General features: G+C 49.6%; 2 pseudogenes; one reads left to right on the top strand and one right to left on the bottom strand.

The window, feature by feature from the left end:
* Positions 1–14,723, top strand: part of LOC131275520 (eukaryotic translation initiation factor 4E-like) — a 108,903-nt pseudogene that overhangs the window by 71,741 nt on the left and 22,439 nt on the right.
* On the bottom strand, positions 7,071–8,950 carry LOC131275521 (leukosialin-like; annotated as a pseudogene).

Raw genomic sequence — 14,723 nt, 5'->3', positions numbered from 1 at the left:
CAGCATTTGTTCATAGCAAATAGAATTAACACCACTGAATTGAATACTTGAAAGTTTTAAAAAGGGAAATTTTATGTTGTGTATATGTTCCTACAATAATAATTTTTTAAAAACAAAGCACAGAACTCTACAGCACAGAGTGAACCCTAATGTAAACTATGGATTATAGTTAATACTATAATTATAACAATATTTCATCAATTGTAACAAATATATCATACTTTTTTCTGACACATTTCACCTCTGACTTTAGTTATTAAAATTCAAAAGTACCAGCCCCCCACCTGTGGCCCCTTTTCTCAAAAGTATGACCTCCTAGTACGTTCCAGTGCAAATCAGTCGTGACCACTCGCTGCTTACAGAGAAACTAGGCCTGTATTAGTTCCCTTCTCGTTCAAGGCTGGCACTAAATGACAGCATTTGGTCCATGAGTGTCTGTAATTGCCATCTGTGCTCCTCGACTGTTGGACCGTTGTTGCATAGAGCTTCCCAGCAGCCCCGGTTTGTGGCTCCCTGTGGCCCCTGAGCTCTCTCGTGGGCTCCTCTGGTCTGGAGCTCCTCCCCTGTCCAGGGTCAGCCTTTGTCGCAGCCCCGCCGGCCAGCAGCAGCCTCCTCCATGCTCGCTTCTAACCCGACAGGCCCCGCGCGGGCTCAGCCCCAGCGCACGGTGCCCACACCCCTGGGCCGTCCTGGCTTTGCCCACTAACCACGAATTCCCCAGCCGGCTCTGCACCTGCCCTGGGTGACACCTGTGGGAGGAGGCAGCCCCAGGACCTCCGTGACTGCAGGCATGGGATCTGCTCATCTTGGCCATAAAGAAATCCCTGACCGTGGTGGCAGAGGCCTGACGCCCGCGTTTCCGCAGGTGGTGGAAACCAGCGCGGGTTCTGCGCCCTCGGCCCCTTGCTGGAGGATCTCCTCTCTGAGCTGTCACCAGGGCTGCAGCTGCAACAAGCGGCCTGGGGGGTGGAGTCCGTCCCCCCCCCCCCCTCAGCTGCCACCAGGAGCAGGTGTGGCCCCGCGACCCGGCTCCTTCCTCACCATCTGCACATCGTCAGCTAACCCCGACCTTTTCTCGGGGCCTCCTCCAGTCCTTGATCATAGTGAGGGAGGAAAGGTCCTGTGGATCCCTAAGGCCCTCTTTTCTAGACTCTTCGAGAAGTGGTGTCAGGTTCGCGAGTCTGGGGAGAGCGGGAATTCAGCCTTCCTGGTGACTGCGGCAAGATCAAGGCTCCAGGCAGGCCCCTCCAAGGACAGAGCGTCGGACCCACTCCGTGAGTCCCGCGTTCCACCTGGTGGTGATTCTCATCAGGGGCTCTGTTTTATTGTTGTTATATTTTTTGGTTTTTTAGTTCGTTTTTTTCCTGGATTAAACAATAAGAATATCAGCTCACAATTTTGAGGCAAGGAGGAGTCCAAATCAAGGAGTTATCAAGGTGACACTTCCTCCCAGAACCCTGTGGCGTTCTGGGGCTGGTTGCTGGTGGCCCTTGCTCCTTGACTTTTCTGTCACACAGCAGTGCCCGGGGCAGCCTCCCCGGCGTCCCACTTCCCTTGGGGGTTCCAGCACCTTCCATCTCCTGACTGCTCCCTCTGCCCAGGGCTGCTGTACCTTCGTCCACAGGCAGGAGCCAGCAGTGAGGACACTCCCTGAGGAACACCTAGAAACCTACTGAACAGCATGTTTAGGAAAGAATTTTTTTAAAGTGCTAAATATTTTTCAAAGTATTAAAGTGAGGCTAAAGAAGGGAGGCATAATTTTTTTAGGTGAGTCAGTTTCAAAACATTTTGTCTGTTTTACTTGAAGCTGGCATCTCCCACCCATCATGTCTGTTATAAATAAAATCTCAAGGAGAGTAACTAATGCCAATAAATAGTTAGTGCTTCAAACAGAGCTGCCAGGTGGTAATGCGTGAAAAGTTCATCTTCGACCCAAAGTGTTGAAAAAGTTTCTTAAAACTTTGTAGCCAGGTGAAAATGGGATGTGGACTGATGCTAGGCCATTTGCAAGATTCCCTTCTTTACCCTCTTCTACATAAACACAAATCAGTTGAAATCTCCCAGACATTAAACATTTCTCTCAGTGGAGGCCGTGATGTGTCAATATCCAAATCTGTGGTTCTGTGGCACACTTTTGAGGCAAAATGTTAGATAAGAGGGAAAATTGTGTGTGGCAGGGCATATAAGTGAACTCTACTTTCTGGGTGATTTTTTTGTAAACCTACAACTGCTCTACAAAACAAATTTAAATAAGTAAATAAAATAAAAACTCTTGTTTGCTCATTTTTTCATTCATTTATTCCCCCCTCAGCCCCGGGCAGCTGCTGTGTGCTGGGCCCAGTGCCAATCCCTGAAATCTGGAGCCACGAAGATGCCCCGAGAACATGGAGGGGCTCCCACGAGGTGCTCTGGGACTGGAGGAGAAAGCACTAACCCCTCCTGGGGCGGGGGCAGCAAGTGTGGCTCCACAGGACCGCGGCCTTTGAGCCCAATCCTGACTCGAGGAGGAGTCTGACAGGAAGTGAGGATGTGTGTGGTGTGGGGCGAGCTGGGGTGGGCTGGACTCACGCACGTGCAAAGCCCCACTGCCAAAGCTGAGTCTGCTCCACTTGAACCTGGACCTGGGCTGTGGTCAAGCCGGGCCTTCCAGAAGCACAGGCTGGGCGGCCGGGCACCTGCGTGCAGCTCCAGGGCTGGAACAAGCCGGTTGTGTCTAAAATGCCCCCGGGTTCCACTGTCCAATGCCTCTACCCCAAACCTCCCCAGAACCGGGCAGTCCTCCACCCGGCAGGCTTGTCAACCAAGCCACCCTCTCTCAGCGTCTGAATTGTTCTCTCTCCTTTTGTTTGCCATCTGCTTTTGTAATGACTTTGCTCCTCTTGGCTTCTGACAGTCCTAGCGTGATCTGCCTCCTGGCATGGGGGCTGGGCTGGGTGACTGGGGATGGGGTCTTGGATCTCATTCCTTCAGCCCAAAGGCTGGATGGCTCCAGGCTGGTGGGGGTCACCTCTGCCTGCAGCCCCATGTAGCCCATCCCTCACAGGCCGTGGGAACCCGGCCAGGGGGCAGAAACGGGGAGGCAGAGGCCAAGTCAGTGTCAACAGATATTTTCAGAAATGAAAGGTCTTTAGAAGCGAGCCCTGAGTCCTTTCCCTGCCTGCAAAAGTCAACTGCATGAAAAGATTTCTCAAGCACTTCCCCCACCCAAATCCTCCTTCCATCTGGAAGTTTGACACTAGATGACGATGCTTATTTGTAACCAGGTCATCATTGTGCACCCCTTGAGAACATAATACAGACACAACTTACAAACAGACAATGAAGTACAACGCACTGTATCTGATTGTGTGTGCCTGTGTAGGAAGCCTGTTATTTAAGAAAGTGGAAGGTGCTTTTGCAAAAGAGGAAAACGTTATTTAACTATCTGGACAGAATAAGTATTTTCAGGGGTTTTAAGTCTCCCCCTCCACCCCCCAAAAAACCAAACTCAAACCTATTCAGGGAACAAAAAAGAACCTGAGGAGCCTGGAGAACATTGAGTGTTTGGACCAAGGGCTGATCTGGCAGGGGTGGGACACGGGGTGGGATGGGGTGGGGGGTGCAGAGCCAGATCCTGTGGGGTCTTAGACCTATGCTAAGAGGGTGGGCGCTATCCCATCAGCCTCATGGAGTGCAGGGGTGCCCTGGACAGAGCGGCCCTTTATGTGGGTGACTGGTGCCACCATGGAGGGTGGAAGGACAGAGAAAGCCTCTGCAGGACCTGGGTGAGCTGTGATGGCCTGTGGCCTGGAGGAAGGGATCCAGGGATGAGGGAAGAAGCAGCTGGAGTCAGCACCTGGGAGTGAGGCCATGCAGGAGGGGGGCAAGTGGCGCTCTTCAGGGCTGCCTGAGTCCCCAGGAGAGAGGCAGAGCAGGGGTTGAGGCTCGCTGCCGCCCCCACTGCTTTCCCAAGGAACGAAATGCAGACTCAACCTCGCTTTCCAGCCTTCTCTCCCACAACATCCCACAGAACAGGCACCCCCGAGTCCACTTCACTGGAACATCTTTTTTTTTAAATCAATAATATTTTAATTGAAAAAAGCAATGGAGATTTATTGTAGAAAATTTGGAAAACACAGCAAAGTATAAACAAAACAAAAACTATTCCTAAACCCATCACTTCATAGTTAGCTGCAGTAAACATTTGGGTTCTTTCCTACAAGTCTTTCGTTCCTCCTATAAATGTATTTTTTACATTTTTATTACAAAACTAAGATCATTTACATACAGAATAGTGCCTTGTTTTTTTCCTCCTTTAACATAATATTGTACGCATTTTTCAAAGTAATTATATAAAAAGCATGATTTCTAAGGCCTATGGTAAGTACAATAAGCCGTTTACAATTATGTTCATAACTGACACGTCTAGCCTCCGTCACCATGTTTTCTATTTCCTTATTTTTGGTCTTACCATATCTGCTGTTTTCTTTGCTCTGTTCCCCTCTAGAGAACCGAGAGGCATCCATCCCATATTTGTCCAGAGAAGATTCCACCTGGAACTGCTCAGGTTCCTCAGCACATGCCTCTGCGCCGCAGCGCCCTCTGCCAGATGGCCCTTCCCTCTTTTCAGAACGCCGCCCTCCCTGACAGGGGCCCCTCATCCTTCCAAACCTCTGAGGAGAGTCCTTCACTCACGCAGTCAAACGAATACTGATTGAGGACCTACTATGTGACCGGCACAGTTGCCGCCAGGAATATGGCAGTGAAGGTGACAGGAGCCCTGGAATTTTAAACTCTCGGGCGAGGCCTCCCACCCCTCCCCGGGGCAGGGTCCCTTCCCCCTCTGGGTGCGCTCCTAACGCTTTGCTCCTCTATGTTAGCACGTCGTGTATTTCGATATTCTCTGGGCTGTGAGAGCCTTGTTGGGTACCTACCCACACGCACCCCGTTTCCTTCTAGATTCCGACGCAGAAACCCGGAATGGCTTGGGAAATGAGTCCTCTGTCAAATGGGAGGGGACGGCGCTGACGACCTCTGAGTTCAGGGACAATTTTTTCTAAACCATCGATTGGGGCGCCTGGATTGACAAATCCAAGGCAATGGTTGAGGTTTCTCTGGGAGAATTTCAGAACTCACATCCTGCCGTTCTGAGGCTGCACTTAGCACCTTTGTAAGAAACAGGAAGACGGGGAAACGGACTTTGGCCCAGTGGTTAGGGCGTCCGTCTACCACATGGGAGGTCCGCGGTTCAAACCCCGGACCCGTGTGGAGCTGGCCCATGCGCAGTGCTGATGGGCGCAAGGAGTGCTGTGCTACACAGGGGTGTCCCCCGCGTGGGGGAGCCCCACGCGCAAGGAGTGCACCCATAAGGAGAGCCGCCCAGCGTGAAAAGAAAGAGCAGCCTGCCCAGGAATGGCGCCGCCCACACTTCCCGTGCTGCTGAGGACAACAGAAGTGGACAAACAAGACCCAGCAAATGGACACCAAGAAGAGACAACCAGGGGAGGGGGGGGGAATTAAATAAATAAATAAATCTTTTTTTAAAAAAAAAAGAAAGAAACAGGAAGAGGGGCCGGACACAGCCCCGTGTGTGCCCAGCACGGCTGCGGGGAGGCCGGGTGCCCAGCCTGCCCTTCCCCACAGACCAGGCACAGCGGGCGCAGTGGACGGAGCGCCATCCCCTGCCTCCCCTCCGCTCCCCCAGCTCACACAGGACCGACTGAGGCCCGTTCCTTATCTCTTGCCTTCTCTGGGCCACACTGCCGTCACCCTCTCACGGGTTCCCCTCTGCTTCTCCTTCTGAGGCTCAGTCTGTCTGCCCTCAGCCACAGCACCCTCTGACCCAATAACTTCCTCTTTGCAAATTTCCTCTTTGCCCTGGGGAAAGACCAATGGCCCCTGGCCCACGTGGCCCCCTGGGCTCTAGCCCGGCCCTTCCCAGAGAACGCAAGTTGGATCTCGTCGCCTCCTCTCCCTCCCAGACCCAGAGAGGAGGGCGCTGGATCCAGCGGCCTGTCGCCTCTCCTCACTTAACTCTCACTGATCCCTGGAGAAGGGGAGGAACTCAGAGGAGAGATGCAGACAGACTTAGGGAACTCAGAGTCAGCGCGACCAGTGCGTTTAGAGGGGCGGAAGTCCCCAGGCTCACCACTGGGACAGAACCCTCTCCTGTGTGTGCAGGCATGTGTGCGCGTGTGTGTGAGAGCGGGCAGGCCTTGAGGAAGGGCTAGCACGGCTGAGATGAAGAACGCACACGGGGTCAGCCGTGTGGCCTTTAGAGCAAGCCCAGCATCTTTACTGGGCTCAAAGTTCCATCTGCTCCCTCTACCCCATGGGAGCAGAGAGGAGGGCACATGCGTTCTCAGCAGCTCCCGCGTGTCCCCGCTCTGACTGGCATGTCCTCAGTCCTGCACCCTCCTTCACGCCACTCACATCCACCACCTTTTCACAAAACTCCCCAACCTCGCACACCTGGCACACAAACAGCATCCACGAAAGGACACACACAGGACGCCAGGGGTTCTAGACCTATACTTGCCCAGAAACTTCTCATCGTCTGCCCTTGAGAAGACGGAGTCCCCAGGCCTCTGGCTGCCTCAAACCATGATGCAGGGAGGGAGTGGCGGGTTGGGCCGTGGACCAGGCTCTAGTCCAGCTCCTCTGGGAAAGGTCTCAGGACACCTGAGCGCACAGCTGGATGGCCCCACCCAGCCACACATCGGGGCAGCACAGAAGACTGGGGCCCAAAGCTAGAGGAGGTTCACGGGCTGACCCAATGCCAGGGGTGTCCTTCGAAACTCTGGGTCCAAGTGTATTTTACAAAGTTACTTCCAGGTGGGAGTTTGCTGCATTGTCATTTGCCTCTTCCTCCTGGGCTCTGGTATCCCCTGGGGAATTTTCCAAGAACTCCCAGGTCAAGGAAGTCTGGCATTATGGAGACTCAGCAGCTGGTTCCAAGGACAAAAGACAAAAGAGAGAGAGCTGGGTGGAGGCAGGGAGAATGTGACAGGGAGAAGTAGGAGTCGGTGAGGATGGCTTGTTCATTCAGACCACAAATGATGTTTCTTGAGTGTAGGCCCCAACCAGGCACTAGATGTGGATCCTTGGTAAAGCTGTCGGGGAGGATGATGGGTGAGGATACTGGTGGAGGATGCAGGGGCAAGAAGCTGGATGAAGAGTCAGGGTGACGATGCTGAGTGACAATCCGGGGACTGCTGGGTGAACATGCTAGCTGAGGGTTAGGGTGGAGGCGATGAGAAGAGGGAAGGTGGAAAACGCTGGAAATGACTTTGACTCCACTCTTGTTAGTCGCTCGCACTGAGCGGCACTCCCGCCTCCTGCTTCTGCCCCATCAGAGGCTCTTCCTCTCTCACTGCCCCAGCCTCCAGCTCTTCCATAGCCAAGGAGCCCTGGCGAGACTTCCGTCTGCCAAAGAAAGTGGTGAGTGTGGGCCTCTGGCCAGTCCGCTCCGTCTCGGGGACCCCGGCGCCCTTGCCACCCCCGGGCTCTCCCGCTGCTGCTGTCACTGCCTCCTCATCGGGGACACGGGTCGGCCCCTCCCAGGCATCCACCACCCCGTTGCGCTTTCCCGCTCTGTTCAGGTTCAGGGTCCCTGTGTGCCGCTTCTGCCGCCGGCGCCACAGCAGGAGCAGTACCACAAGGACCACGACCACCACCAGGGCCACAAGCACAGCCACCAGCAGGGAGCCATTCATCCCCTGACCTGAACTTGGGGAGACACTGGAGCCTGAGGCTACGGAGGCCTCGGAGGTAGCCATGGTGGGTATTTTCACCCCAGAGATAGGGGAGCCCGTGGTCCTGGTCTCAGGAGGGCCAGGTGTGACTGTGACAGGGCTTCCTCTCCTCCCACTGGAGGTCTCCAGAGAGGGAGTTGCCATGGTGACGGGGGTCCACTGGTCTCACTGTATGTCTCCACAGAGCTGGTTGTCATGGTGACAAGGGACCCACTAGTTGCCATGGTGACAGAGGGCCCACTTGTCTCACTGAAGATCTCCAGAGAGCTTGTTGTCACAGTTCAGTGGTCCCAGTGTGGAGCCCAGAGAGTTCACTGTCACGGGGACAGCAGGGTCACTGTTTGTCTTAGAGGTTTCCAGGAACATTGATGACATCTGGGTGGAAACTTCCTGGAAGGTTGTTGACTAAGATGTGTGTGGCACCACTCCTGGGCAGGCTGTGCTTCTTTTTGCGTGGGGTGACTGTCCTTGCAGGGTGCACTCCTTCTGCGTGGGGCTCCCCTATGCAGGGAACACCCCTGTGTGGCACGGCGCTCCTTGCGCCCATCAGCACTGTGCATGGACCAGCTCATCACACATCAGGAGGCCCTGGGTTTGAACCCTGGACCTCCTATATGGTGAATGGATGCTCTATCAGTTGAGGCAAATCCACTTTCCTCTAATGTGTTTTTTTTGGTTATTTGTTTGTTTTTATTTCTCTCCCCTTTCCCCCACCCCCACCCCAGTTGTCTTTTCTCTGTGTCCATTCGCTGTGTGTTCTTCTGTGTCTGCTTCTATTCTTGTCCATAGCACCGGGAATCTGTGTCTCTTTTTGTTCTATCATCTTGCTGCGTCAGCTCTCCATGTGTGCGGTGCCACTACTGGGCAGGCTGAACTTTCTTTTGCACTGGATGGCTCTCCTTATGGGGTACACTCTTTGCGCGTGGGGCTCCCCTATGCAGGGGACACCCCTGGGTGAAATGGCACCCTTGCGTGCATCAGCACTGCGCGTGGGCCAGCTCCACACCGGTCAAGGAGGCCCTGGGTTTGAACCATGGACCTCCCATGTGGTAGATGGACGCCCTAACCACTGGGCCAAGTCCACCACCCCCCTAAAGTGTTTTTGATCTCACCTATTGTGTCTTTCAATCTCATGAGCTCCATTACTTTTCTATTCAGGCTTTCAAATTCTTGTCCTCGCTCAATGCCTTCTTGAGGTCGTTTATCTCTTTAGCCATATTGCCTTTACTTTTGTTTGTTTTTTTATTTTGTTTTATTCTGTTTTACTGCCCATATTGTCTTTCAACTCATTAATTTGATTCTGGAAATTTGTGTGCATCAGGTTAATTTTTTCTCTCAAATCCTGCATCTCTTCTGGGGCTTTGATATATTCCTTTCTTTGGGCGATGTCTTCCATTTCCTTAGTATACTTCATGATTTTTGGTTGATGTCTAGGCGTTTGATTAGGATGGTGAGATTACTCAGATGCTCAATTTCTATCTAAGTGTTAGTGGCAGGAAGCTGTGTGTTACTGCTGATCTTTGATTCTTGTTTCAAACTGGGTTTTCAGGACTGTCCATGTTAGTTGCTCAGAACTTGGCTGTGGAACCAATAATGGGCTGCAGACCTGCTTCTTAGGGCCTTGGGGAGGGAGGTTATAAAGATCAGGAAAAGGCCCTCTTGTTTATTTTTAATTTCCTCATGTGCACTTCCTTGGTCTGCCAGCAGATGGCGCGCTCTGACAGTCCTCTCTGTTCAGTGCCTGGTCGGAGTGTGTTTGCTGCAACACGGACTGGATCAATGTGATATAGGATCCTGCCTGGAGGCTGAGATCCTTGGAATGCAGACTTTCTCAGAGACAGCTCTCCAGCCTTCACTGGTAGCCTCCTCCCTTTTCCAGGGTAGGCAATAATTCGACTACCCTCTGCGTCCTCAACAATCAGTCCCAGTTCTAGAGAGGAGCTCGAGAGGGTCGGATCTTTTCAGTCCAGTGCCATGAGGGCTCTGGGGCAAACAATGGCCCAGCCCCGCCCCGCCTGGAAGGGCTGGTGGGGTACAGCAGACCGCACTGATGGGGTACAGCAGACCACATTGGTGAGTCAAAAGCTGTGTCAGCCTTCTACTGTGTCCCTCTCTCTCCGCTCTCTTGGGGAGTGGATCCCTGTGGCCCCCTTTGTCCATAGCCACAGGCCCAGTCTAGGCCTGAATATTCAAAAGCATCTTTAATGTGGAGGAGGAGGCTGGCAGCAGCAGCTGCCACTTGTGTTATTTTCTTTTTTGTCTTTTTCTTTCTTCCCTTTTTTCATTTCTAGCTGCCGCTTTTAACTCAGAGTTTTGTCGTCGCCATTATTATCCTTTGTCCTCTCTTCTGGGTGGTGTCCAGCCTTTCCCTGGTGTCTTAAACCCTAGAAGACTTCTTCCAGGCCATTTCTGCCTGTCCTCCTGCTATTTTTGTCAAAGAGAGGAGAATCCGGTATCTTTCTAGGCTGTCATCATCCCAAAAGGCTTCCCAGTCTCTTCTGAGACCTTGTTCTATCATTTTCTCCTATTCCAGAAACTTCAGCCTCTTCTATTCTAGCTCCTTCCTCTTCTTTGCATCAACATGCTCAGGTTGCTCCTGTCCAGGGAAACAAAGACCCAAACCACGAAATACCCTCCTTCTTCACATCCCGTAATAACTGTGATCACCTATCTTTTGGCTTCGAGGGCCAAACTTCTTGAAATATTTAGCTTTTTTTCCCTTTTCTTTTACAAAGGGCGTTTATTTGGGCTAAAAGCTTACAGTTCCAGAATTTCCCAGACCAAGGCGCCATCTGAAATGCTCTCTCAGCAAAGTCAGCTAGAGGTGATGCTAGCGTCCTGCCATGTGGATGTGCAGCTCTGGCTCCCTGTGCTGCCGCACTCCTTTAACCAAAGGCAGCCTGGCTTCACCATCCCCCAGTCCACTGAGACTTTCTCTGTTGAGTCCATTGATGACCTTCTGATGGCCAAAGCCAAAGCAATGAGAGGCATTAACCACTTCTGGAAATTTCTCTCATGCCTTCAAGAGCATCACTCTTCATTCTCTTTACGTCCTAGACCACTTCATTCTCTATTTTATACATATAGAATTAACTTTATTTGGGCATAGTTTTACCCATGAGTAAATGTTCTCCAGTTGAACATAGAATAGAGTTCAGAAGTCTTAGATCAACAAATACACAACACAAATGCCTGTCTCACACACAAATACCTCCCTTCAGTTTGAAACCCAAGACCCTCTATAAATATATAATATATGGATGAGCTGTCCTACTATCTCTTTTTTTTTGGTCTTTATTTATTTTTTTAATATTACATTCAAAAAATATGAGGTCCCCATATACCCCCACCCCCCTCACCCCACTACCCCCCCATAACAACAACCTCCTCCATCATCATGAGACATTCATTGCACTTGGTGAATACTGAACCAATTAAAGAAACATTTATAGAAAGAAAGAAAACAAGGTTGTACTTTTCAAAGCTAAAAAATAAAATTATTACTCCAATTTATTTACAAATTTGTAGCAAAATAAAGTGTATTATTTAGTTTGAAGATACTTAGTTAATTTCATTTATCTGAGGTAATCTCAGTAAAGTACTTGGACATCCTGTTAGTTTTCTATGAAAATGCTTGGATTATAGTTCTGGTTTTTGACCCCAAATAAATGTGTTATGATTTATAAAAATATAAAAAGCATGTACTTATCTGGAAGTCAATTTCTTATCTCTACAAGGAATGGGCTGAACCAGCTGATTTCAAAATCACCTTGCCCCCAGTTCGGTCATCAATGAATCAGGGACTTTGGAGAATTTGAATTTATAGTTAGATACTTTAAAAAACTATTTGATCTTTTTTTTTCAAGGAGGTACCTGAGATTGAACCTGGGGCCTTGTACATAAGAAGCAGTTGCTCAAGTTGTAATTGCTCCCCAAAACTATTTGATTGCTTATATTTTAAACTGAATGTCTTCTGTGTCCTGAATGAAACTTCATTATTTCCAAAAAACGGAGGCTTTTTGTATAAAAAATTACTGATTTTTGTAAGTTTATTTGCATAGTTTCTTTATTTCCCTTTTCTTTAAATGCAAGTTGGTACATCTGCACAGCCTCTAAACAGTCTCATTGTAAACCTTACCTCTCCATATCCATCTGTTGTTGTTGTTGTTTTTATTTACTTATTTTTAAAATTTATCTCCCCTTCCCCCCGGCCCCGGTTGTCTGTTCTCTGTGTCTATTTGTTGTGTCTACTTCTGTCGTTGTCAGCGACACGGGAATCTGTGTTTCTTTTTGTTGCGTCATCTTGTGTCAGCTCTCCGTATGTGTGGCACCATTCTTGGGCAAGCTGCACTTTCTTTCGCGCTGGGCGGCTCTTCTTACGGGGCACACTCCTTGTGCGTGGGGCTCCCCTACACGGTGGACACCCCTGCATAGCACAGCACTCCTTGCGTGCATCAGCACTGCGCATGGGCCAGCTCCACACGGGTCAAGGAGGCCCAGGGTTTGAACCGTGGACCTTCCATGTGGTAGACAGACGCCCTAACCACTGGGCCAAATCCGCTTCCCTCCATCTGTTATTAATTTTCCCTTTCTTTTTGGTCAACTGGTACACTCAATATTGCTAATGAAAGAAAATCTAATACAGTACAAAATGAAATTGAAGGGTAGACTTTCCTCAAAAATTTATCTAGAGAAGGGTTTGTGTGATGCTAATTCATATTTTTGGTTCTATGTTAGATGAGCATTGATACATGGATTTGATCTGAACATTGCCCAACATAGGAGAATTGTGGAATTCTGGGACAGGGCAAATTAGAACACAACTACAGGTTTATCAACATAGTCTTGATATTTCAAATAGAGGTAACTGAATGAAATGTGAAAAGTTTGGGGGTTATGATCCTCAATAATCTAGCTTTACCCCATGGAAAAGCAACAATCCCCCAACTGCAATAGCAGAGACCAATAAAGATGGATGGTCCAACAATCAATGAGCCCTTGATACAGATGGCTACCATTATGAGCCTGTGTGCCTGAAATATGGACTAGGTCTAGAGCTGGAGGGTGCCTAAGAGTTACCTCCTGAGAGCCTCCATGTTGCTCAAATGTGGCCACTCTCTAAGCCAAACTCAGCATGTAAATGCATTACCTCCCCCCCAGCATGAGACATGACTCCCAGGGATGAGCCTCCCTGGTGCCAAGGGATTACTACCAAGCACCAGCTGATGATGTAACTAGAAAAAGACCTTGAATAAAAGGGTCAACTCAGACCAGCAGAATATCTCAGCCTACATGTAATATCAGGAGTTAAAAACTGCTTTTTGACTTTGGATAAAAGGGGGAAATGGAAAGGGCAAGTGAGTTTATACAGCTACGAGTCTCCAAAAAATAGTCAGGAGGTCATCAGAGGGGTAATGCTTACGCACACCTCAGCAGGGTACCAGAGACAGCCAAAGTAGATAGACAAAAACGTACTGGTTCTCCTGAGGGCTGCAGAGACCCACAGGTTCTACAGTCATGGCAGATGGCTCTAAAGTTCAGTGCCATGTCAGTTGGCCCTACTTTGGGGTTTGTGTTCCTGAGTGTGATGGAGTTGGACTGAGATATGACCTTTCTACACATGCCTCTTCTGTTACCTTTACCAGACCTATGGTTGGTGCTGGGGTTGGTGTATACTCAGGAGACTTGAATCTCTGGACTGTCCATGTGACAGCCAGGCCCTGAGCCTCAGCAGACTTGCAACTCCTAACCTCTGGTTTCTTGGACTTACCCTGGCCAGCTAACAGGGAAGTGAAGAAGGTAAACCACCACACCAGGGAGCCAAGAATACCTACAACTGCAAGCAGAATTGCATCTATCATCCATGTGGAATCTAAACCCCCTCTTTCTTTCAAAATTTTTTTTATTTTTATTTTTCTTATCATGGATTTTTTTGTTCTTATTTATTTTTTTAATATTACATTAAAAAAATATGAGGTCCCCATATACCCCCCACCCCCTCATCCCACTCCTCCCCCCATAACAACAACCTCCTCCATCATCATGAGACATTCATTGCATTTGGTGAATCCATCTCTGAGCACCGCTGCACCTCATGGTCAATGGTCCACATCATAGCCCACACTCTACCACGTTCCACGCAGTGAGCCATGGGAAGACATACAATGTCCGGAACAGCCCCTACAGCATCACCCAGGACAACTCCAAGTCCCAAAAAAGCCTCCATATATCATCTCTTCCTCCCATTCCCTACCCCCAGCAGCCACCATGGCCACTTTCTCCACACCAATGCCACATTTTCTTCCATTACTAATCACAATAGTTCATGAATAGATTATCAGTAAGTCCACTCTAATCCATACTCTATTCCTCCATCCTGTGGACCTTGAAATGGTTGTGTCCACTCCACATCTGTAACAAGAGGGGCTAAGCCCTCTCTTGATATAGAGGTGGAGTAGACATAACCATCCCAGGGTCCACAGGATGGAGGAACAGAGTATGGATTAGACTGGACTTACTGATGTACTACTGTGGAACTATTGTGATTAGTAATGGAAGAAATTGTAGCATTGATGTGGAGAAAGTCGCCACGGTAGGTGCTGAGGGTAGGGAGAGGGAAGAAGAGATGTGCTGTCGGGCCTTTTTCAGGAATTGGAGTTGTCCTGGGTGGTGCTGCAGGGACAGATGCTGGACATTGTATGTCCTGCCATGGCCCACTGGGTGGACTGGGGCAGAGTGTAAACTACAATGTAAACCACTATCCATGTGGTGCAGCAGTGCTCCAAAATATATTCACCAAATGCGATGAATGTGCCACGATGATGAAAGAGGTTCTTGATGTGAGAGGAGTGGGGTGAGGGGGTAGGGGATATATGGGAACCTCATATTTTTTTAATATAAAATTTTTTAAAAAATAAAGAAGGAAAAAATGTATAGTAGACATAAAAACTAAAAATAGCAGAATAATGTAAAAAAAAATAATGTAATGTA

Source organism: Dasypus novemcinctus, chromosome 23 (assembly GCF_030445035.2).
Source record: "Dasypus novemcinctus isolate mDasNov1 chromosome 23, mDasNov1.1.hap2, whole genome shotgun sequence".
Taxonomy (NCBI): Eukaryota; Metazoa; Chordata; class Mammalia; order Cingulata; family Dasypodidae; genus Dasypus; species Dasypus novemcinctus.
The sequence above is the reverse complement of the archived record's forward strand: the minus strand, read 5'-3'. Positions and strand labels throughout refer to the sequence as shown.